The 26,085-nt window shown below is 37.0% G+C and overlaps 1 protein-coding gene across 1 annotated transcript in view; it reads right to left on the reverse strand.

Annotated features, from left to right (window-relative positions):
• LOC128990111 (cadherin-99C-like) overlaps window positions 1-26,085 on the reverse strand; it is a 123,376-nt gene that overhangs the window by 87,504 nt on the left and 9,787 nt on the right. Inside the window, exon 2 of the mRNA XM_054412365.1 lies at window positions 3,386-3,424. The gene's annotated coding sequence lies outside the window, so the exon portion shown is untranslated. The remainder of the gene's footprint in view (window positions 1-3,385; window positions 3,425-26,085) is intronic.

Genomic DNA, 26,085 nt, shown 5'->3' on the forward strand with positions numbered 1-26,085 from the left:
TTAAAAAGATAAGAAACACTCTGAGTTCCAATGGACCTTTTATTTCACACTACGTCCAGTTCTTGCTCAACCCCAGACTTGTTTGAAACATTACACCTCACACGGAGTCCCGTCGAGTCAAGACAATTTATATTATACCCTGCGAATCAATCATTTGCCCAGTTTCCAAACTAATGGTTTAACTCTGCTCAGCCCACTTTGAGCGAACCTTGTAGGATTATCATAGTTACTTTACCGGTCGCACCAGCCGTACAACTTTCATGGGTTTATATGTACTTTCTCTTGTTTTTATGAGGTGGTTTTTCTCGGTAACCGACAAAGTATTAGAATGAGGTCATCAAGGCGTTGGTCTGAGGATTACAATGAATGATGTTGTGTGGATTACTAAGGAGCTTTGGTGTTGAGTTTGCGTTACGGGTAACGGGATAGTGAGTATTATTACATTTCTAGCACGTTCTTCAGTTTAAGCCCTTGTATACACCCTAACTAATTGTTTATCCGTTTAAACATAGGTTTAAATTTGTTGTTAATTTCGAACTTTTCAACAAATGTTTGTATAGTGAAAAATGATTTGGCATAATTTTTTTCCAAGTCTTGCCTAAGTTTTGACCCGAATTGATTCATTTTGTCCTTGTCCCTTAATAGTAAGGGACAAGGACCATAGGGTCGACCTAAAGATCTTATCATTGCTACGCCAGTCAGAAAGGAGTTATCTCAGTTTACCTAGTTTAAACAGTTAAATACAAAAATATATTTCCTTAAATTAGTCAATGAACGAGGGAAGCTCTGATAGGTTCCACATATTGAAGGCTGCAAATCGTTTTTCTTACAATTTCTGACTTTCGAAGATAATCCACTTCTGTTCAAGTAATTGGTTTCTAAATTAAAATTAATTCAAATTTTTCAGATTCAGGTCGCCAGTCCAATTAAGTAACTGTTAATTTCCCTGTGTAAGTATTATTGTCAGCACACAATCTCCAGTCCATTAAGCCACTTTCCCGTTCCCTGTTTAGCAAAGGATGCCGCCTCGAAAGTGCCCAAACCAGAGCAGTAAAGATATGATATCTGCCCGCACCCAGAACTAGAAAAGTTGAGTTGACACAGCTGTGGGTTTATTTTCCTCTTCTCTTTTAGAAACCCGGTGTTTTGTACCCTAGAAATATCACAAACCTAAATTGATTTTGAACTTTTGTGGACGGCGAGCATTTGTTGTCTACACCTATTGGTTCTTTAAAGTATTACTTAAAATGTAGACGTAGTAACAAAACAATCATCATACTGAACATACGACTAACCTTTTTAAAAGTAATGGGTATATGACTGGTGCTCACTATTCAAATGTAAGTTTTATCGTCCACATTTTAATATTCCATTTTTGCAATCATAACCTACGAACTAAGAATTCATCATGTACCCTGAAATCAAATTTTTCATTATTGTTATTTTGTGAAAGTATACTGTTCGAATTACACCAGTAACATGTGTGTAACAATTTCCTAACACCCAAATGATGGTTTTGTAACTTCTGTCCGTACGAAAAAAAGAATGCATATTTTTTTTCATTTCCTCTTCTTTTTTCAAGCTACAATATATGAAGGCAAGATAATTTTGTTGTGAACACTGTTCCTTATCTTCCGCTTTAGGGCCGCTTTCGAAAGGCACAAAAAGCAAAGATCGACGACTACGGCTTATACACACCCTACAGCAAGTCCCGCGTTTAACACAGTCCGGGTGTTAATTTACCCGCCAAAATACGAGATAGAAAGTCGACTTCGGGACGTGTTTCTAAGTGGAGGCCGTCCCATAAACTGGGACTACAAGGTACCAATTTGTCTGACACTCGACCCCCACTTATCACTACTAATTGATAACTCATGATAGACGAAAATGTAAGTCTCAGTTTGGTTTATTTTGTTTTATTCAAGCCATGTTATTGAGAGGTAATGATTCTACTCCCTATAGACTCATACAATAATAACTCCCATGTAGAATACAGTTTGATGGAATCTAAGTTATGCAATTTAGAATTTCAAGAAAATTTACGTACGAGTAGAAAAACTATACTCTGGTTTTAAGCTTTAATTATGTAGTTTAAACAATTTGTTGACATATCTTCTTCCTAATTGGGTTTCATGTACAGTACATCAAGACGCCAAATAACTGTTATTTTGCAGGATTTTAAAAGAGTTTTTGTGCAGAAACGTACCAACGTAACTTCCCACAAGTTCCTCAACTCGTCTCAGTTTATGATTATTTTTCAAATAACTTGATCATAAACATAAAACTTATTTGTACATACCACTGTTTAATTACGTGAAAGAAGATTTTATAAAGAAAATTAAATTAATAGTTTTATGCGAATCTACGAAGATACCTAGGTAATTATCCAATAGTTAGAAAATCAGAAGAGTAATCTTGCTAGTTGAGGCTCAAAAATATCGAAATTTATGTTAGAGGACTTGTGCAATGGTGCAAATTGAGCTACAAAATGTGTAGGCGTTTGTCTTTTTAATCAACGCATTTGGCCCTTTCATTTTGACCATTCAGCCGTTTGATAATGATCGATAGACCTTTAAGGAGAGCTCAGCTGCTCAAATTGAGCTCTTAGCCACTCCCACGGAGAGTGTGGGCGACGTAGATATCTTTACGGCACTTGTTGGCACCGACTTTCCCCCTTCTTTTATGACTCTATCCACACACTTACAGAGGTAATCGATCAGTTAACGATCACAAGTGCTGTTGGAGAATAGAATCAAGTCTTCACGGATGATTAGAATATGTTTATGTGCACTATCGTCTTATTTGTGACTGTTAAAAATGAGTTTGGAAAGTTGTGTTTGACGATAAACGATTTGGTGAGATCTTATATCAATGAAGAGAAGAAGAGAAGGGTTAAATAGTTAAACCTGATTATCAAATCATTATGATGGATGAATACAATATATTTATGTGCACTTTCGTCTCATTTGTGTCTAAGATTAAGAGAGAAGATGTACGAAAATTGGCTTCATCTATAAACAATCGAGTACGATCCTCCATCTAAGAAGTGATGAAGAGAAAGAGTTTAACGTCAAGAGTCTGATTTATTTGTTGCTTATGAGTTTCACTACACATCAATAATGTAATAGTTCAAAAAGTGAGTATAATAGCTCATTCGTTGCATATCAAAATTAATTATGCTAAAACTATTAAGAACATTTATTGCAAGACTTTCCTACATCATACAAGTATACCAATTCAATAGCGCTTTTTGTTCTCATTTAAGCATTAGATCAAATGAAAGAACTAACTCCCCAAAAAACAACGTGTAAAATGTTTGTCAGCTGGACTATTTGATATTTGACACTTGTGTATGTAATACTACATGATGAAATATTAAACTTACCATTAGAAAATTGAGATGGGTCTCATGGCACAATCGAATCTGTAACAAAACATACATCAATAAAGTTTACAGCTCAAAGTTTTAGTAACAAAATGTTACTACAATGTTACAACAATGCTATGTGCAAACATTTAAAACCCCCTATATACTATAACAATTGTTATAAACAAAAAACTAACAAGAAGATATCAACTTTTACTATAAAAGTTCATGTTATGTTAAAAGTTATACAAAATTAATCCTGTTTGGAATGTTTCACTACTTGTGAATTACTTGACACACCTTCGACACTTTATGATGCAGAATGGTATTTTGGTTAGTCTGTATCATGGTAGGTTTAGCATGGCTTATCGTTTGTTATAGCCTTATTCCATCCATTATTTTACACGAAAATAAGCTAAGCTATTAGTTACTATGTTATCACGGCTAAAATAAATCCGTGTTATAATACGTGTTTACCACACAGAGTTGTTGACTCCACAACCAGGAGTCGTAACTTAGCAGCTTTCACTTCGGTTTATTTATAGATAATGAGGAAACTCGGTGGACATTAGGGACCGTTATATTGACAGGGCTAATTTAAACTATAGGATTAGTACACACGTAGGCGTGTTTAACACATTAGATGTTGCAAATGTTATTAGGTTATTTTAACTTTTTAAATTTAAACATTGTATTGTACACGTTGTAAGGTACGAACTTTGGCAAGTGCCTTAAAAACTACTACGAGTGTCGTTAACACTATTTACGCGAGCTGTGTGCAATACTTTATCTACGACAGTGTTATAATTGCTAAAAATCACTACTCAGGTCCGTTACCAGTGTTGTTATGAGTAAAACTTCTTATGAAAGTAAATGTGAAACTTTTCAATTGCAAGAACTGAACTGAAAGGTCTACTACAAGAAACGGTCGTAGGTAAAGTATAGTTTACCATATCGCAATTGCAATGTATCATGTCATAACATCATAACCTATCGTTACACGATTGTAACATATTGTAACAGCGTTGTAACATATAGTAACATGATTGTATGGTAACACCGTCCCTGTAGAGTGTAGACGGCTGCGGTCGGAGAGCCACGCGCGGCTCAGACTCGAGGATTGTCTTTCAACTGGTTTTTATAGGTTTCTCGAGATGAGTCTCACGAGTGTCGTTGTATCTCCTCACTTGTGGTCGACTTTGTATTCGATATACTTTGAATAATGTAATGTAGTGATTCGTCAGATATAGTGATAGTACAGTGACAATTTAGAATACCTTTGGCTAGTATGAGGATTACCAAAGGCGTTATATTTCAGTCACACATCAAAACTGTAAACAGGTTTGACCTTACATGAGTTTGATTTAAGTGGTTGTAGTCTGAACTTGTAAAGTATCTAAAGTCTTCATTGATTATAATGTACCAAGCAGATCATAAGTAACTTATTCTCTCTGTAAATAATGGTGGTCTTAGTTTCAAAGGTACAAAAGTACGTACCGCACACATCCTAAACCTCACTTATATGTCAATGCTGCTTAGAAATGGTATATCTTAAGTGCGTTTGCTGATCACTCGATTCGTATGTAACACCTAATGTTATTTATAGTTATTGTTTGGAATAAGCCAAACAACCATTATTATGGAAACTATAGTAAATTATTCGAGCTGTCTATAAAGTTCGACAAGTCCCCCTCAAGTCCCACGCTGTCGCCGACACCAGGGTCCGCAGCACACACTATATCCGTTACAGAGTGGCGTGGCCCGTGTGTAAAGTGGATACTATACTGCGATAGTTTTATCTCGTCTTGAGTGTGTGTGGTCCATTCACTTGCTGGTGGTCACATGAGAACCACACACTAAGTATAATTAGATAATGTAGCATTGAATAATGATTACCTACTGAAAAAGGTGACCTTGTGTATTACATCAATTATCGACCCATTTCTATATTTCCACATTTCTCAAACAGTAAAGAAAAATCTACTACACTAGGGTATCTCAATAGAAGCAAGATTGACTGCTATGGGAATGTAGTTACGGTTGTATTTAGAACGGCCAATAAATATGGAAGCAGTCAGAGATCGTTTCCAATAATGCTGATCTCCTGCTGAAGTTCAGCACAGTTACTCCATCGCTCCCGCAATGCAAAGGAATGCCGCTAGATCGACGATGTTGTTATTTTCTCCGATTTACATACAGTATCGCAATCGACCTCCTTTTAAGGGGACTTCTGGAAAGTCTCCGTGACAAATTTATTATTCTGCTAAATAAGGAATAAATATGATTCCTCCATCGTACAAACGTTAGATATGTATTTAAATGCAGGGATGGTTTCAGTTGTGACATATTTGCTGCTTTAACTTTCTGGACTTAAAATATTATACTTGCTTTCTAGTTGTTCTTTAAATTTTTTCAAACAAATCATGACGAACTTTCCAATGAAAAGTGTGATTAGAACAAAGATATTTTCATGTATTTTTTATAAATGTGTGTGTATAGTAATGCAATAAATCATTGTATGTATAATAATAACTTATTTGTGAATTTATTTAATCGCAGTTATCACAATGTTATGCATGTGTTTATTATCGTCCCATTAGACCTTCGTATTCTATTTAATGAAGAATGTATTCAAAAACAACTTTCTCAAACAAAAAGGTACAAGGTAAATATCCACGATTGGTACATTCACATCACTAGAAACGGTTTTCTGCCCTACACAGTTTCTAGTTTGTATAACTGTGGATCTAAAGTTAAAAAAATTTTTTAAGCACATATAGGGACAAACTAAAAATTGTGGTATGTCCTGTATTTACTCGCAAACTATCCTCAGATTTAATGGAAAGACGACGAACGCGTGGCTCGCATCAAACCAGTAACCCAATATCAACACAGGTTCACAACATTGGCAACAGATGGGAAAGGTAGGTCGTCAGCAACCTTCTCTCTTACGAAGCCAGGTGGTATACGGCGCGTTGGGCCAAAAACTGTACTTCCGAAAATTATAAACTTGCAGCAAATGTGGTACCTACCACCAACGTAATTTCTTCTGCACAGCAGCTGTTATATACCTCTCAAAAACTTTACTCCTTTTGATATACTTTTACATTAAATTTATTTCAGACAATCGTTAAGTATGACATTTTTATACCGACCAACCCAATGCAGTTAACCGACAATTTGACAGCGTCTTAGTCCCCTATGCGATGGATTATCTACCCTAGTTAAATATCTTCAAATTGTGTTATCATTTTACGTAATCGAACCCAAAGCAGTGTCGTTAAAAATACTTAAAACTTTCAGTCCACGATGTTTCAGAAGATGCGCGTTTGGCGATTGCGTGCTCCAGATGATGTTTCTCTACTCGAGATGTAGATGCAGAAACCCAATACAGAAGGCAAGCTCGCGTTGGTCCATGTTGGTAACCTAACCGCTGTAGAACGTGATCAAAGACCAGTCACCCACTGACTACGGCGACAAATCAATTAATAATCCATACATAATTCATGAGTCGGCAGCAACCCACCGCATCTTCGTGTCCAGAATGGAACCTAGCTGATGATAATATTACAACATACTCTTAGGGTTATTTAGTTTGTGTCCTCTTTTTAGTTTTGTGGATTGTTACAATTGATTCCAGCCGATGGACATGTCTAGTTTATCAGGCTTGATTTGGTGAGGAAGGGCTGAAAGAGCAACCCATACCTAAAAAGTCACCTATATAGAGAACCATACATCATCATGGTCAAACGGTATATTAGATGTATATGTGTTTAAACGTGAGTAATAAACAGTAATTTTAAGGGTTACACAAGAAATTTCTGTTTTCTCATCATTTACATGGATACAATTAGAAGATAAAGATTTCAATCATATGAATTCTCGCGAGGACATTTCCTCATAGATTATACGGTAAACATTTCCAACACGTTATTACTCACTTTCACATCTCTAATAAAGCAATTTTTACAAAGTGGTGGATATTTACCATTTAGAGGAAATCGCCAAGAGCCAAACACTTACGACTGGCCGTTCCTAGCAAACCGGTAGGACTCCTTCATCAAACCTCGGAGGAATATTGGGTTTTTATTGACCACTCGTATACTTCTCCCAAACACCTCTTTGGAATTCAGTGTTATATAATCCACTAGCTAGCCAACCCAAAATTGTTTTGATTGTGGAATAGTTTTTAGAAAACTCACTAAAGTTAGCCTAAAAGACCTATGAAACACATTATTCGAGTTTACTACAACGTTTACTTACTGCTCAAAGCACTAAACCTCTTAAAATAAATAAAGCACTAATAGGTTGCAAAAATAATTTGTTTTCGTCCATGAAGTGGTATTATGATTTTTTTTAGAGGTTACCTGTAAAAGAAGAAATCTGGTTTTATACTATTTTTAACAAACCTATCAACACAATACTGTATAATAAAACTCATGCCCATGGCATGAAAAAAGATCCGTGAGGTATTAAGTTCGTCACTGAAGCGTTTCATTTGATTTCAAACTAGACACAAGTTAAAAAAAAATCTTTTCATTCTCTGTATTCGAAAATAGTACATTTCCATACAGCTGAGATCTTCGAAAGTCGTCAACTTCCATACACCAAAAAAGTAGTAGTCAGCTGACTTTACCTGACATAAACATTACTTTCGCTACACAAACAATACTATGCCTGACATCAACAAAGTTACAACTGAAGTTCCCGGTTAGCTCAGTTTTTTCATCGTGATAAAAATTATATGAAAATCCCATTTCGGTGCTCGATAGAGTATCCCATGCTCGTCAGTAGTGTAAATTGATACAGTTTCGTAAGAGTTAACCTGCTTTAATTAGGATAAAACATATTATTTATACTCTTAAAATCTCTTTGAATAGAATTCGAGAACACCACTGGCTGTATACTGCACAAAACAAATTCAAAAACACTAACAGGCTGTGTATAGTTTATCTAAATACTATATTGATATATTTTTTATTCATATCTTTTTTTTGTAACTTCACCACAAAATAAAGAGGTGGAAAAGATATGTTCTCTTTTACAATCTACTCTCCCTTTTCAGCTTGCATTGTTGCAGTCAGCTGGCTCCTCACTCCACCTGTGAGACCGAATGTTCGACAGCCGAACTGTAATGTAATGCATGCCCGGACAATTCATTGTAATAGAGGAGGCGGACCACAGAATGAATTACATGTAATAACTACGTGGCCCGCGTAACAATAGGGTGTCCGACGATATATAAAAAGTGCGCATATAATTGCAGCCAGGGAAAATATCCGCACGTAGAGAATTTAAGATGAAAAGGTGGATCACGCTTTGGGCCCAACTGCGACTGTAGTTCTACACTATGATCTGGTCCTATATCGAACTCGAAAGAAGTACATTCTATAGAAGAAATTCCAATAGATAAAAATGTTATAATTAGAGTGGAAATTGTCTAGAAATATTTACGTTCAGGAAATGCATACGTCCATACTCATTAGAAGGGCCGTACATGGGAGAGTTCCAATAGAGATGAAGTTCTGCTACCCCGAGTTACCCAACTTATTTGGTTTTCTAGATAAAGGATGAACTTACAAATAAACAAGGTGTCTAAACAAACCATTGAGTTGAGGAGCGAATACTTAAAGGCACAGGTGATTATCGATTTTTTCACCAGTGAACCGACTACTCTTGGACTCAGCCTGTCACATTTCGAGGTGTATCATCAACATTCGGATAGTCCAATATCATCCCAAGTGAATCAACCAATTCATTATGAAGCTAGAAAATAATTATTTTATAATATTCCCTATCAGTATGACTGATTTTTTTGGTATAACTTTGGACCAACTTAAGTTTTTCACCTCCAGACGAATCTCCAGAGCAGTACTCGACGCAAGCAAAGGAACCATTTCAATGGGATTTCTCGAAGAGTCGTGTAGTGCAGACTCGGTTGCATTTGAACCACCGGACAAAAGTAAAGGTAAATACTTTTATTTATGTCGCAGCAGAGAAAGTAGTGTCCGTGTCGCAACGTCTGTCGCACACATAACCAACAGGTGCTGGAGTGTCCATGTCTTTGCCGCGCCGACGCCGACGCCCGTACAACTGGCATTTAGCTGTTTGATGAATGGAGCTAGAGCTTGCAGACTTGTGAGGTAGAACCTGTCGAGCATCTTGGAATTATGGACCTGTATGGAACATATGTCTTTCAAAATTTGAATGTTCGCCTCGTACCAAAAGGATTAGGATCATGTTGAGCAAAATTTGAAATTTATGCAAATTTTCAACTTTTTATTAAGTCTTACACTCATCTTCAATAGAATGGAAATCTGGATTGTTTGAAACAGTTTCCAGACGTATGAGTTTTGTCGTTTCATCTATAATTGTTTCTGGTGGCTCTAAAGTAAAAAGCTGAATGGTCTCGAACCTAAGTCATGATCACGCAGTTTTTCTCATTCAACAAAATTCGCTAAGAGGTTCTAGTAAAAACGTCAATCTAGCAATATCCCTTGTAGGAAATTAATTTGTAACCCAAATTTGCTTATATATCATCAATAAAAGCTTTGTTTTTGTATTGAGTCTTAGATCATATTCAGGACTATATTAGTGACGACTTTTAGTGGTTGGCGGGTTCAAAATGTTTTATAGGAAACATTTGTAACGAATTTAAAATGCGTGTTATATTTAGTACCTTAAAATTTTACATAGGAAATTTAAACAGGAGTTAGTTTCAATAAATGTACGAAAATCCAATAAAGCTTGGAAAGTGCCTCTCATTACTGTTTATAGTAATGGCCTCAGAGCTGAAGAGGCTAAATGCTCTTGTCCTAGACGTTTGAAAGGGATATGACTGTCTGAAGCCCACAGTCTTTCTTTGACTCTTGGTTTGAGTCCAGAGAGATATTCACCAAGCTGCTTTCCCGAACAATCTTCTTGGTTCCTCCTCGTGGGTTCCAATCATCCTGATTGGATACTCATCAGCCGTTTTCAACCAAACGTTTAAAAGAGAAGGGACGTCTGTTTCATTCTTAAAACAATCATAGATAGCAATTGTTCACGATCGGCAAAAGTCAATTGAAACTCCGCAACAAAGAACTAATTGTGTCGCTTCCTGAGATGCAAATCCAGTAGTGGTAGGTACAGGTGCTGAAGTAGATGTATGGGTTACATGCGCGGGTTGTAGGTCCTCGCCCCACGCTCAGCCTACGGCCAGTGGCCTTCAGCCGGCCTACGTCACTCTGCTGCTGACGTGATGACCACACTTCCTCTGGACATAAGTCTTCTACCGCTAGAGTTACGCTGACAGCTGTAGGAGACTACACATTGAGCTACCGTTGTGCGGATCCCCTACGAAGGAAGATTCTAAGGAATACCTGTGCGGTTGTTGTGAAGACATAACTGTATTTGGTAACAAAGTTGTATGGAATATGCGAGATTTCTAATGCACATAAAGCTTTTGTCCTGTATATAAAAATGTCTTTCCTAATTTCATTACCTTCCGTGTAGGGGGGTAGTGACTGACATAAAAGGTACTAATTTAGACCAGGCGTTCAACTGGAGTGTTGGATATATTGTATGGAAGATAATTGTTTGAGAGCTATAATCATTGACTATATAACACTAATCCTTACTCCCAAGTACTTGAATTCTCTATAGACAGTTTCCAGTTCTTAGTCAATCTCCACATTCAATTAATGTTGTATAACCTTCAATGCTGATAATGATATCTTATTACTGTATGCACATTTCTTCTACATTTCGAGACTTTGATTCCAAGACAATTTTACTTACGAACGAGTCAAAGCCGAGAATGCACAGAAAATGAAACTTAGGAACATGATTTTCGGGACATCTTATATTTAAATTTAAGTTCTTGTGCATGACATTAGAATCGTTTACATAATAAAATTTAACGAAGCAAACACAATTCTTAAAAAAAATATTACTTGTCATATCAAAACCAGCAACCCATTTGTTTCTTGTGTAACTCATACTATAACGCGAAATAAATTCCTTTAGTTCTTGAAATAACTTGAAATTTTCAGGAATATAGCCAATAAGTATTTAATCGTTGGAGACTACTAATTTTCCTTGCAGTATGGTGAAAAACATTTCCACCATTCAAATTGTAAATACATGAAACTGGTTTAATTTATTTTATACCTTATCCTTTCCTGCGTCGTTTTTACGATTACGACACCATTCACTCACGAGATGAAATAAAAGCAAGGTCATCAGCTTGATGTCACCAAAGTAGTTGGACATTTGCCGATCTTTCCACCTCCAAGGCCTTAGGTATGGTGGATATAAACTGATGCACACTTGTCCTTGATAGAGGAGATTTGGCGAGAAGTACGACCCTCACTTTCCCTAGGAACCAAATCCATAACTACAGTCATTTTGTATTTAGAATTCCGAGGTCTCCACGCAGTATACTTCTGATCCACGAATCTTCGAATGACAAGTTGGTAATGACAGCGGAACTGTTTTCTAAATACAAGGCCTTCGGAGGCACGATTAGTTAGTAAGGTGTTTAATGCGGTGTACGTTACTATAGCAACATGCGTAGTAGGAAGCGACATTGGAGCAATAGAGTACACCATGTAGCCAACATGTGTGGGTAGAGGACCTACCTTCACTGTATTAGCAATGTAAAAGTATTTTTATATTTGTAAAAACTATTATTGTAATAGTTCAATTCCTATTTATAATTAGAAACAGGTAACTGTATACCAGTTAGAAAAAGTTCTGCAGATGTTCACTTAATGTATTAAGACGTTGACACACTGTACGACCTGAATGAGAGTATAGAATGGAGTGAAATTCTCTACTTATGATATTATCTTAAGTTCAGCTATTTTTATGCAGAACTATTTATTAAAAAGCCCAATGATGCACTAAAACAACTTCTACCCAACTTTTCAAATTATTGGAGGATTGGTGTAGTCAATTTGAGGAAATAATAATTGTAATGTTTCACTTAACATTTTGTATTGTACACTATTTCTCTGTTTTATTTATATTTCCATCCTTGAAGCTACAGTAATAAATAATGTCGAGTATGTTGTGTAAGAAAACCCATTCCGCAGAAAATATAACGGATGCCCATTTACATCTATATGCAAACACTGCAAGTATGTTGATTATGTTTAAATGGATGTTAAACGCTACCTTTGACATTTGTCTAGGATCATCAATATTCTTACTTGATGCTGGCAGGGAGTGCGTTTGTCGTTTGTATTCTTTATAATGGCGGCTGTTCACCAAGTACAATAATAGAGTAGAAGTCTCAAACACATATAAACCTGTACCTAACTTAGACCACTAAAGAAATATACCGTCATTTTTTACAACATTTCACACATAAAAATATTCGGGGTATGATGATGAACTGGGTGTTAACCTATACTATACTAAAGCTATATTTACGTGTGTCAGGAAAACTATGGGTGTCTAAGAGTAGTAGCAAAAAAACATAAAAGCGTAAATAGGCAAAAATTTTAAGTTGAGGTGGTAGAAAAACATGTTGTGTTTAAATTTAAAGGTGATGAGGAGATTATTTCCTCCTGAAGAACAAATTTAAATCTGGTTCCGAAACGTGCTATTACATACAGTGATAACAGCTCCTCTAACTGACCATACTTATTCAACCCTGTCTACAGCTATTTTCCGTGACCTTGAGCCAGATAGTGCGTCCGTGCGGTTCCGTGCGATGGTTACATTAAATTACCACATTATTACGCGGTCGCCGCAGTCACGAGCGCCGCTGATCAGGATCAACACCTTGGTCCAATTAATGCACGATAGCCTCATGCTAAAGCTCATGCTGAAGTTCATGCTCATGCATGCGTCGTGAGCCACGAGCCATCCATCTGCATGAGTAACGTGGTAATGTGTTACTTGCAAATGTGTTACTCAACTTGGCGGTAAATGTCCATATAGATCGAGCTAAAAGGTTATTTACCTTTGAGCAGCGCCATTGGATTTCGATGCTGTGACTATATTTCTCATCCAATATGAACATTTTGCAGCCTGATTTGAGGAGGGTTTCGTTTCCGGTAACGTTTGAATTTTTCGGATAGCTTTAGTTTGTGACACGATTACTAGAAAAATACCGGTATTGATCATAAACATAAACAAAGTGACGTTGTTGGCCCGAATCCTATACTAATAGCATTGAACATATGTTTTGGCAGTTCCATTTAAGCAATTTCGGGCCAAAAACGTCACTTTGTTTATGTTTATGATCCATAATGGTATTTTTCTAGTAATCGTGGTTTGTGATAACAGATAACTTTTATTGGTATGAAAATATATCTTTTTAAAGGCTTAGAATCACATTAACACACAAGAACAAGAAATAAAAGACTAAAATACTTTAAATCCATGCAAATCGTTATGTTAATGAAGTTGACCTGAATAAAGATTGTTAAAGGGCAATAACAAGACCAACAAGTAACTTTTCCAAATATTATAGTTTCTAGTTTGAAATATTGTAACCACTGTTTGGTCCAGCGCAGCATCCAACCCGCCGCTACTCAGGACCGGGCGCCATGGTCATTTGTTTTTTCATCCCCCTTCCACAAAAATAATTATACCCTCCAGACCCTCTCATAGACCTAGACCCTCCGCGCGACGGATGCCTCTAAAATTTAAGCGTAATGGTACGTTCCGTCAAATATTATCTTGAGAAATCTCCGGTTTTGTTTTATTCCATCATAAACTGGTCATTGCATGTCTGGATATAGGGCCGAGACGAGGAACTTAGTGTTTAGGAGGAGATTTTATCATTGAACCATTTAATTTGAGCGTTGAACGATGAATTCATTTACCTTGCTGTAGAACAGACGAAACTTCATGCGTGGTTTAATCGTAAATCGAGAGTGTACACCAATCAAACATAGTCTTAGCGTCTAATAATCTTGCATCTGCATAATCTTAGCGTCTGTTAATACTTTGTCATCTAAATGTGCTCAAATATTGAAGTCTTAAGGTTTTGATGGAAATTTCCGAGGTACCGAGCTTCAGCACCATATATGAAAAGTATACTCGTCTGAACTTAAACATGAATCTGCACATAGTTATTCATCATGCAACCTTTTAGTCCTATTAGAAAGCACACTTTGCTAACCTAATGAAACGTGTATCAAGAATCTACCCTGTTATGTTCGAACCAGGGACTTTCAGATTCAGATATGAAGGTGAGCACTGCAACCCCTTTAGTACTTGGACAATCAATTAGTGCTTATTATGTGTAAGGTTCACAAAGGATATACATTACAGTGTCCTAGAACGCTAGACTTCCACAGTCATAGAGGACAACAATTGTGTCCGAGAGTCCCACAGTCCTACTGACCAACTAGAGTCCCGCACTCAGCGCCTAAGGACACTTCCTATCTAGGCTAATGAACTATCCTAGCAACCCAGCAATTGCAATTTGGTTTCCGGCACTTGCCGCCGAGACTCCGGTAATAAGGGAAAGTCAGAAGTAATTATTCGGACAATACACCATTGTGGGTGACATTGTCACTGGGACTCCCTGAGGTGGTGGTTTTCACCAGCTGTTTGTAATTTAGTCGGTAATTGAATTCGGAACTGTATTCGAGAATTCACAACAGTCTGGACAATACAACACTGTTGTTTTCATTTTGGGAAAATACAAAAGAATCGTGTGGTTTTCGGGGTGTTGAAAAAAGTGATAAGTACAAAGTAAGGGTATATTAAATAATCCCATATCAATGTATCCCATATCAAATAATTATGTGGACTAAATTCCCGAGATATGTTGTAAAGGATCAAAATTTAACACAGAGTATTTTTGTGTAAAACATTGTCATGCTTGACAAAAATATAAATTGTACAACAGTCAGTCAACCTAATCGAGACCCAGTAATGAGTTATTAGTTAATAATACCGATCAATTTTATTGTGCTACCAAATCTTCATCGATACTAAGTATCATAATGACTGTAAATATCATAATGGTGGACTGTTCTTTGAAAATTATGACAAAATAAACACTATACTCGTAGTATAATCAGAGGCGTGGTATTATTTATAACTATACAAATCGGGTTGGCAATGTGTAAATGATTTATGGAATCGAAAAATTCGAGAGAGAAATTAGGAGATGGAGGAAACAGGCCTTGGCGTAGGCGCGCATGCAAATTAAACAATCCGCTCACTTATTATCAAGTGTAAATCATCTAGCCTTTCTCCTCACTCAGTAATTAAATTGTAAATTCCGCTTGTAAATAAAACATTTTATAGAATTCAGAAAGTTTGAACCTGTTATTTCAGGCGGTTACATGAAACGTAACTGGTTGTGGGACAACTATCTTTTAAATTCAAGTGTTTTGAATTTATATGTCGGATGTATAAAAGGGACTATCATTTTATACTCGAATAACAACATTCATGTGCACTATACGATTACTATATAAAATTACTTCTGAACATGGATAAGTTATGTTTAAATTTTTACTACATTCGATCTTTTGTTGATTCATACCGATCTACGGAATATAAATTATGTTAACTTACCATAACCAATTATGGTAAGTTATCCACAGAATATAAATTTGACAGATGCCTAACTTGAACTTTACTTGCCAATCATTACCCCAGAAAAAATCTATAAAATAACCTATTAAGTTGAAGAGTTGGCAAACAAGAGAGGCGTTCATTCTCCACCTGAAAGAATATAAATAGTTGCAAAGTTTTCTTTTTGATTATTCGGCAAATAATATGCTTGGTTTTGCACATACAGTATTGTGAAATACACAGTACCAAATTGATCTTCAGACATCGTTGAAAAACTTACCTCACAAAACAGTGAACGATTCACAGCCTCATCATTTAGAGTGTTAAAAACCAATCCATCCACAGAATCATTTGTTTTCCACCATGGAATGCACTGAACTTGTGACACTATATATAGGTGAACGGTGTACCATAACGGGTCCATGGCACTGCGGCATTGATATATAGCAGCTAGGGTTCCAAGGCGTGCAGCCAATGATTCACGAGTCGTTATAATTGGCAGACCGCTGAGATCTGTATTAGTTTAGCCGAACCGTTCTCACACAAGTCCTACGAGTAACAACTTAAAAATATCTGGAAATTAAAATGCTTTGCAGTTTTGCCTGATCAGTTTTGAAATGTGTACACAGTAGATGATTGTGTTTTATAATAATTCTGTTAGACTTGTTCTACCGATTATATTAGGAATGTGACAGAAAACAGTGTGTAACATTTACTACGGTTGCCAGGAAAATAACAACAATGAACCAATAACATTATGACGACCTCAACTTTAAGAACAGTTTGTGTACGGTTATGTACTTATCATTTGATACTTAATTGAGAAAGAGATTCAACTGGGGGGGAGGTAATTTAACTCAAAAATGACCAAAATAGTGTTGAATAAAGTGGCATTTTTACGTACCTTTGTTACCGACTCTCACTTGATTCTTTAGCCAGACAGTTAAAATCCTATAAGGGATCAAATCTTTGTTGATAAGTGTAGTCAGTGCAACATAGAATCGTTTCAGTGGTAAACCACCCACCTCAAACTCGTATGTAAACTATTGTTACCATCATGTCTAGGCATATGTGATAACCAAAATGAGGACCACGAACGTTGTTTACCTAAACTAAAGACATGCAATCACAAAATAATTTAACAAAGTCTTTCACCATAATTACATAGTAGTTAGATACGTAACGGTCTGGTGACGTTAGTGACGCGGTTATTGCCCCAGTAGAGTCAGTGTTCCAGACTCACTCACCGTAACGCCCAATCTGTTTGTGTCACTGACATTCAACTTGGAACATCCGCCATCCAAACCATCAAACCGTCACTGACTGCCCTTCTGGTTTCACTTTCTCACAAAGAATGAGCGCTGTTACGCCATGGGCGTCATGAGTTCCTGCTGGTAGCTCCTGGGGTTTAAGGTTACTTGTATGCCGGTTTATCATGTTTTTGTACTGGGTATTGGAATCTATATGGGCTGCTCATAGCAAGTTGGTGTTACAAAGATGATGTACATGAACGAGACACACGATAGGTGAGATGGAACGTTTTCATTATATGTTTAAGGGTCACAATAATCCATTAGATCACAGCATGAGGTTGGTGACAGTATAGCTCCCTTTTAAATCCATCCCGGTTATTGGTAATTATTTAAGTGCTAATATATAATTAGGAAACGTTAATTTGCAGCTTACTACTGAACTCCCCTCTACTATAACTTAGTCACATTATTATCCAAGAGTTAATCTAGTGTTTTGCAACAGTGTTAAGCCCCGATCTATCTCTTGCTTAGCACAAGAACTTCTCCCAATTACTCAGCCTTCTCATTTAGCTCAATAAATATCTCCAGTATTTAGTCTAATATTTACCTGCAGAAATTATATAATTCTTTACACATAGCCTATTACAATATCCACCCATCAATCACAATTGCCAACACAACAGAGTGTTCCACGTATGTTTACACCACTACGCAGGTATGTCCGACTACACGGTGGTCTGGACGCTTCCGATGGTCAAACAGTTTTTGTACGCATTAAACCAGTCGCTTACGTGATGGAACTGAGGTCCCTTTAATGAGATATCCGCCGCTCCTGGCCTGATCAGGTTTGTGTTTATTAAGTAGTCATATTTAGACACGCGCTTGTAGTTGCATGTAGCACAATGTTGTGCTGAGAGAGCTGGGTTTCTTTGATGTGCCGCTTTGTAGAGCGTCGCCTTTACGTTGTAATTTCAAACGACAATTGTTTCTTGTCGAGGCACAAGCCATTCACGTAATGTGTAAGCCACGCTCTCTTTTACTCAGGACGTCAACACTTTTAACCTATGGTAAATGTATTTTTCTTTTGATAATTTCACGGGATTGAGAAATTGTCGACAAATCTAACCTCAAACTATGTATTTCAAAAATGGTTAGCTGGGAAGAAGTTTTTTAACTACTATTGAACCAAAAGTTTGGTTAAAACCTAATGTTTTTAGATCAGGAATTTCAATAAATAAGCAAAAACAAATCAGGTTTGACAAAATTCCTGTGGATCGTTAAAGACGATATTAATTTAATGTAAAGAACCTAATAAACAATATGTATGTGTAAATTTCCGTTGATCATTTCTGTAGTTAAAAAACTGCATTTTGCTAGATCCACTGAAGGAATTTCCTTATGCAAGACACAATAAATGAAGAAAAACTGTTGTGTTAACAAAACTGATTAGTTTTAACCTTTCATACGTTGCATAACTTGTAAAACTAAAAGCAAACAAACTCCCGAAGGCTTTTTAAGATTGTAATATTAAATAGGGTTTATCACATATAGGAATCAAGGTTAGTAAAAAGTTACGTAAATGCTGTAGAAATTACAGTGGCCCAAGAGTCGTGCCGGCTCACTGAAGATAGCCACGATCACAACCGATGAGCGAGAAACATTTTCCAATTTGCTAATCTAGCTAACCTTCAACAAGTCATTTTTTGCATATTATTCAGGATATCGATTTATTTGATAAGTATGTATGATTACTAACAATCTATAGATGTTTAACATTCATTATAAGCAAATGAGTTACACACCACGATGCAATACTTATAGAATCAAAAGTTTCCATTAACATTATTTGTTAGGGGAGATTTGATCTAAAAGGAAAGTGAGCTGTGGGTCTGTAATATAACTTAAGACGTATTCATTATCATAACATTAACTTTTTTCTATGATGAAAAAAATATATCACAGTAACGGTTAAAAGTTGTGTATAAACTGATAGATGCTGACGACGATAAACACCTGATAAAAGATTGTTACAGTGTTTACAGTTGACTAACTGTCTGGATATTTTAAAATTCTTTGTAGAAAATTAAGAACCTCGTTATGATAATGTTTGTTTGAGTCGTTAATGCGTTATCACTGTCCGCATTCTTGATTTTCTGAAAGTGTGAAATCATGGAAACAATGATAAAGTCCTAACATAAATACATTCTCTTACCTCTAGTCATAATATTTAGGGAGTGTATTCTTGATCTGTTATGAATTTTATTTTGAAATTGGTACTAAGTAATAAAAATATGACAATGCAAGTATGCATCTCCAAAAATACAAACTATAGCTTGTAATATAGTTTTATGTAAAAACCTAAAAGATTCTACCATACTCTATGTTTGTAGTAGCATTTTAAACCCCGTTTCAGACTGATGCCCACACCTGAACTGGACCAATACAACACCAGCAAAAACAAAAACCACAAAAAAGTGTGAAAGCAATAATAGGTGAAGTTTTTCCACTTTTATGCGCCAACTAACAAGATAGGCCATTAGAAGAAGCGCGGCACGTGAGCGAGTTGGGTATTAGAGGATTAGTTGGTTTGGTCCAACGTCCTACAGCTAATAAGGAGTTACGGTCGGATCTTGTGCAGCGAATGGATACGTATGGCCGTGGACAGTAAACTGCTCGTTTGGATGGAAAACGGAAACGTGCGTCCTGATTTGTCACCAATACCAAGTACGCGGCGTTCTTCTTCTTGGTGGGGGATCTCCCGGACTTTAGATTGTTATCGCGACATGTTTAAGGGCTTAGGAAGAAACTAGTTGGCTATTTTATCTATAAAGGCAGTTGTGGGTGTTTTTGTGGTGAATTCAATCACGACGCCGACTCAAACCAAAACCATGATGTCATGAGCAAAAAATGTCAAGCTATAGAAATTTGGATATTTAGATCCCAGACTTCAGAGTTGACAAATCATTTGATGACTAAACATTACTTTAACTCAAATGTTGCACTACGTCATGTCAGATTCAGATATAGCTAACCAGCGGTTTTTGTGGAATCTACTAGAGCATGTACAGTAAGTAGAAGTGTGGTTATGCTAGTATTGTGTCCAACACAAAGGCTACATTTATATTAGAGCTAAGTTATTTAATCTTACTACTATCCGTGTATTTACTTACTACTATACCTCTGCAGCATTTGCTACTTCATAATAAACATGTTTTTCGACTTTTAAACACTTTCGAAGGGCCCTGAATCTGTATTCAACCGCACAAATTGTCTAGGTTATTCTGCGCAATCAAAACACACCTCCCTCAAAAAGGCAATCATAATTTGCAAAGCTGGGCGAGCAATCAGTGAAGATGGGAGGTCAGGTAATCAGAGATCCCCGGCTGTCAAACCATGAGATAAATGAGTTCGCCAAGCCCCAGAGATGAGACTACAGACCGAGGATCTTTGAGGAATGCGTGGAGAATTCTCGGCGACGGCGACGTTGACAATAGAGGTTCCATCACATGTTTTTGTCCAGGGGATGGAGACATCAGCAAGAAGTTATCTAATGCTGTCAGCATCCTTTCCCCTGGTTAATGAAGGAGGACATCTTCAATTTCTAGGTTTTGCTCGTTGACACAGTAGATCTTCTTAATGACGGTCGTTTGAAATAGCTTCACTACGAATAGCCTATGACGATGTTGAAATTCAAATAAGTCGTTCTCAGTATGGTCTTTGTACTTTCTGACTTGACCAAAATTGTATCAATAAATAAAGATTCAACCACATAACCTTTCTGAAGGTTATTGGTGCTGATACAATACCAATTGAGATGGGGTGGGGACTCATCTAAGTTCGCATTTAAACGCATATATAAGAGAAGGATGAATATAAGATGAAGTACTTACACCTTACCGGCATGATGAGATACAACGATTACGAACGAAATAATTTAGTAGTTCTGTGGTCTTTTGCCTTGGCCTCCACGAAGGTCTCCATTACAGAAACGTGTCCTTAATCGACTAGGATGATGCCAATGTTTACTTCAATCATACCTTCATATTTTGATCTTACCAATAAATAATCAGCGGGGAAGGTTGAATGTAATACAAATATGGTAATGCTACCTATTCAAATCATCTTTATAGCTTCAATATCCTCAGTTGACCAGGCCACTGTGACGCAGACGAAACGCATCTTGAGTGCCATTAAGTTTGATACCAAATGAAATTCGAAACCGGTTCAATCAAAGTGTTATCTTGAAATCGATGCGGTAATTAAGGATAGGCAAATTGGGACTTCGCGTTGGGTGGTTTGTGTAGCCTACGCCTCCAGTCTGCGACCCCAGCGAAGACAACCACACTGATTAATCGTCCATTGAAGCCGCAAACTATAACCGAGGTGATAAATGGTCACTAGACAAGGTGACTGATAATTTGACAAACCCAGCCGCAGGTTGGTTACTCTATTAATAGAGCTTGATTAACATAAATAGCTTCCCTGTGCCTGTTAGCTGAGTAACAGTTCAGTGACTAAACGGTTTAGGTAAGAAGTAACTGGCAAAGTTATATTTGTAGTCCGATGACAGGATTGGCAAAGTTTAAACATAACAATAGCTTTTGTTGATTGTAAAAGTTTAATTTCCACATCAGGAAAAGTCTAAGTCTTGTTTTGGTATCTCAAAGCGTATAGTTATCGCTCAAAGCCTCTTGCGTTTGGAGTTGTTTGTATAGGGGCTGTCAAACTCAAAACCTACTAAGATAACTAAAAAAAAATCCCTCTTTATTTATACTACTGAACGTTATTCTGACTTTGGGAGGTATCATTAATCAAATTACAATTGGCAAAAATAACTATCAATTTAGGATTAAGAGCGCAGCCATTAAGTGATCATATAACGGTCCGAATGTTTGACTTGAGTAAATTACATCAAACATGTCCCGTTTTAGATATGTGATTCTACATATAAGGTAGGTTGGAAGTTAAAATGGGAATGAAGGAGGTAAACAAAGTTCTAAGTATAATCATAGATAAAAGGAGTAGACAGTATAATGATTGTAAGTCGCACTAATAGAACGTACAACTCAAGCAATTTATTCTCCAACCCTAAGAATTGTCAAGACCAAACATAGGCATTTTAATAAACATTACCCGTACATTATTAGGTCAACATTTCAAGGTTTGCCCTGATTCGTGTCAATTATGTCAGCCATTCATGTCAAACCCTACACAGAAACTAGCTGACCAACTAAGAAGTCCACAGGAAGGTCTGATGTTTACGATCGCATGCAAACATTCTACATGCAAATGATGGGGTGCAAGTTTTGCCAAGCTTGTAACAGATGTAAGGAGACCGTATATTAGAAAGTACAGGTGCAAGTAGTCCTGTCTGGCCGGAATGTGGAGAAATTTGTCGTGTCGTAGACGATTATCGGCAGTTATGTTTAGGAAGTGGTTTCAGTCTCGGTCTGGATAGTGGATATTTAGCTCCGCGTTATGTTTCCTTCTTCGGAACCTATTGCATGAAACGGGATATTCTGGCTGAGTTTGCAGTCAAATAGGATGTAGGAATAGTATTTATTTGTTTTGATAGGTTGTTATTGATTATTGAATAGTGCACATAAGACAAGTATTTTTCTCTTTATATGACCAGTCGCGGTAGTTGGGTGGTTAAGGTGGTCGCTTGACAATCAAAAAGTTCGATACTGATCCCTGAGTCAGTGATGATAATAGTCAGTACGTTTTTTGAAGATTTGAAATTGGACGCAACTCACACATCAGTCCATGATCATTAGGCGTTTAATTAATGGTCCTAGTTAAGAAAAAGTTCATCCTAGTCACTAACAACGCCACGCAGATCATCTCACACCATTCTACACTCATTTTGATCGGAATGCGCATTTGGATAGCACTACTCTCTATGTTATGGGTAATTAAGTAGAAATAGTCCATTCTGTTCGTATTCAAAAATCTCTCATTTATATACAATCTGATTTTCTGGTATCAAACAGTTTCACCGTGAAAATGTATGGGGGAAACAAGTCGTGGGTGTTTTAGCATTGAGTAGACATGACATACTGCACCGCTTTTCCAGCCCGAGCATCGATTGGTCGTGATTGACTGAGGAATAAATATTCATTAAACCCAACACGAATCGTGTTGTGGGTTTCGAACGTTCGTGAACTGTGAACGGTTGAAACGGTAAATCATCGTGGGTTAATTCTATTCGCAGCCTTCTAGAATAATGCTAGAAACGAAGTAGGAAATTTTAATTTTACAATTCCCTTTACTAATACTGTAGATCGTAGGAAAACCCAGTGATGATCTACTGATGGTCTGGTCTGAGTCATAACTGCAATCTAATTAGGATTTAGGTTGGCTATGTTAATGTGTACATATAGCTTTGGATGTTTTGAGATGATGATACAGTATACATTAAAATGTTTTATACCACGAACAAACGCATAATGTAACTTGCGCATAATGTACTTTATACTTTAATACTTTTCAATGAAATGCCAACCATACAAAGTAGGTATTTTGAGCCAAGTATGAATGGAGATGAGTGTAGGATGAGTGGCGCGATCTTGTAGTCTTGTTAGTACCGACATATTCCTTAGACACAGCTGTTAATTAATAGCCCATACAGCTAATGGCAACTAAGGTACCTACAGTTTATAGTGGAATCCGAACGACATTTTTGCCTTGGTATTAACGAATTAGTCTAATAATCAGGATGAGGATACAACTTTGGATAGTCGTAGTACTCACTAGTGCGGACGTTAATCCACACCAGGGAGTATCGCATCCACAGTGCATGCCTATAAATATCCACAATTCGTGACCTCCAAGTAGCTGGATTACAGGACGACGCCACCCGTTCCAGTACTAACACATCCGTCACTTATCGATAAACATACAAATACAGGTAATTAATTGGTCCCGTGTATTAGCACTTGTAACCTTTAAAGCGACTGTTCAGCCCTCATTGATCTGTTGGCCTTTATTGACTGTTCAGTAGAACTAGCTATAGTGTAATACAATGTCCGATCAAACCTTAATAGACTCATTCATATTCGTTTGTTATCTTCTACCACCTCCATTGATGTGTGAAGCACTTGAGACAACTGAGTGATTGTCCGAGAGTGACTTGACTGAAGGACAAATTGTCAAATCAAACAAACCTTTGTTGTTGGCTAATGAACACCTGAGCTCCGAAACAGATAAGAGTAACTAAACGAGAGGGATATATGAAAGCTGCGGGGATTAAATTGGTTGAATGATAGATGTGTGTTATGCTGTTTTATTGAAACTATTATACTGTACTAGGTGAATCTATCTATTCTTAAATGGCATCACACGCACGAGTGCATAGTGCAAGGGAATGTTTGCAACTTGAGTGTACAATGGAGTTAAACAATATGTCTAACTTTCACTGATTAAAATGGGCTGTATTCCTTTGATGCAGAGACTTCGGTGCTGAAAAGTCCGAAAATCATACTAGATATCATTTGACAACTAACCTAGATCTACATGAAAACCAATCATTACAATATAATATACATTGCGTCTTCAACATTCGGCGGGAACTTGACATTTATCAACTGACCTCACTATATCATACCCCACATTCCAGAGCACATTTGTCACCGTGCATATTTACACATTATAAGGTGAATTAATTAAATTAGCATATTAAATGACACGTTTCCAATTCGCAGGCGTCGAAGGGCGACCGGGTGAACCTGTTATTGATGTACTGCTGACGAGTTTCGTTTCATTTCATTTACTCATCGACGTTAGTAATTAAATTTCCATCGGACGTATCACAGATATTTATGGATGCGATTTGTAAGTTTCGGCGCTGAAGGAGGCCGGTGGTGGTGGTATGTAGGCAGACGGGTCTGAGGCTTGTAGTAGGCCAGGCTGCTGGTAACGGTCCGTCAGAGGCTGCCTCAGCCTACTTTGGAGCTTCTTGACATCCGTCTGGGTTTTGTGTCGCGGACTCCGAGGTGGAGTCAATTGGTACTAATACAACACGTTATTTCGTCACAGTTTTGAGTGACAGCAGTAGAAATAGCTTAAATATTTATGTGTAACTGTATATGTCGTGAGCAAATATGATAAAATTGCAGATTTTTTTAAAGTTGGAGTACTGTAATATTCCTACAGAATAAAATGAGAGGAGTACCAAAATACGCTTCCTGTAGGCTCAAACATACATCTGATTTAAAGCCTTAAACACTGTAGTGTATGTGCAAATCAAAATGGTATGTAAATTTGAAAATTGCTACAAAATTTATAGTAGTAAGTATTTTTTTCACTACCTCGATACACTATAACTCCCTTGTATATTTGCATTTCTTAACCTGATTCCTCGACGCAAAGGACGTAATTGCATGAATAATTGAAAAATTATAAGGTAAAGATACGTTTGTTTGTATAATAATAATAATATTAATAGACCACACTTGTACAAGCTCGTGAGACCAAACACATGACAAGATGTTGAAAAACAAAGACTGACGTTCTCACATAAAACTGTTCACATCCACCAACATGTCCAAGATATTCACACATATCTCGGGAGTGCATCGACACTGTAAATTACTTGAGTAATAAAACTCTGTAATCTCATGAAACATAAACAGAAAGAGAGAGGTTACACACAGCTGTTTCAAGATTCAGGAAATTTATAAGTCGTGAGAGCCAGTGACAGAGACAGTGGACGTGAGTGTGGTTATGTAACAGAGGTGGTCACGTGGTATGTATATCTGGAGCACGCTCGGGATACGATACGGGAGATCTGGGACACTGTAGTCAGCTGATGATCAGCTGATATATGTTACGTCACTGGTGCACCTGACATCCAGGTGAGATAGGTGGTCACGTGGTATGTATATCTGGAGCACACTCGGGATACGATACGGGAGATCTGGAACACTGATAGAT

The sequence above is a fragment of the Macrosteles quadrilineatus genome, unplaced genomic scaffold (genome assembly GCF_028750875.1).
Source record: "Macrosteles quadrilineatus isolate MER2022 unplaced genomic scaffold, UCM_ALF_1.0 Scaffold_3__2_contigs__length_128488019, whole genome shotgun sequence".
In the NCBI taxonomy this organism is placed as follows: Eukaryota; Metazoa; Arthropoda; class Insecta; order Hemiptera; family Cicadellidae; genus Macrosteles; species Macrosteles quadrilineatus.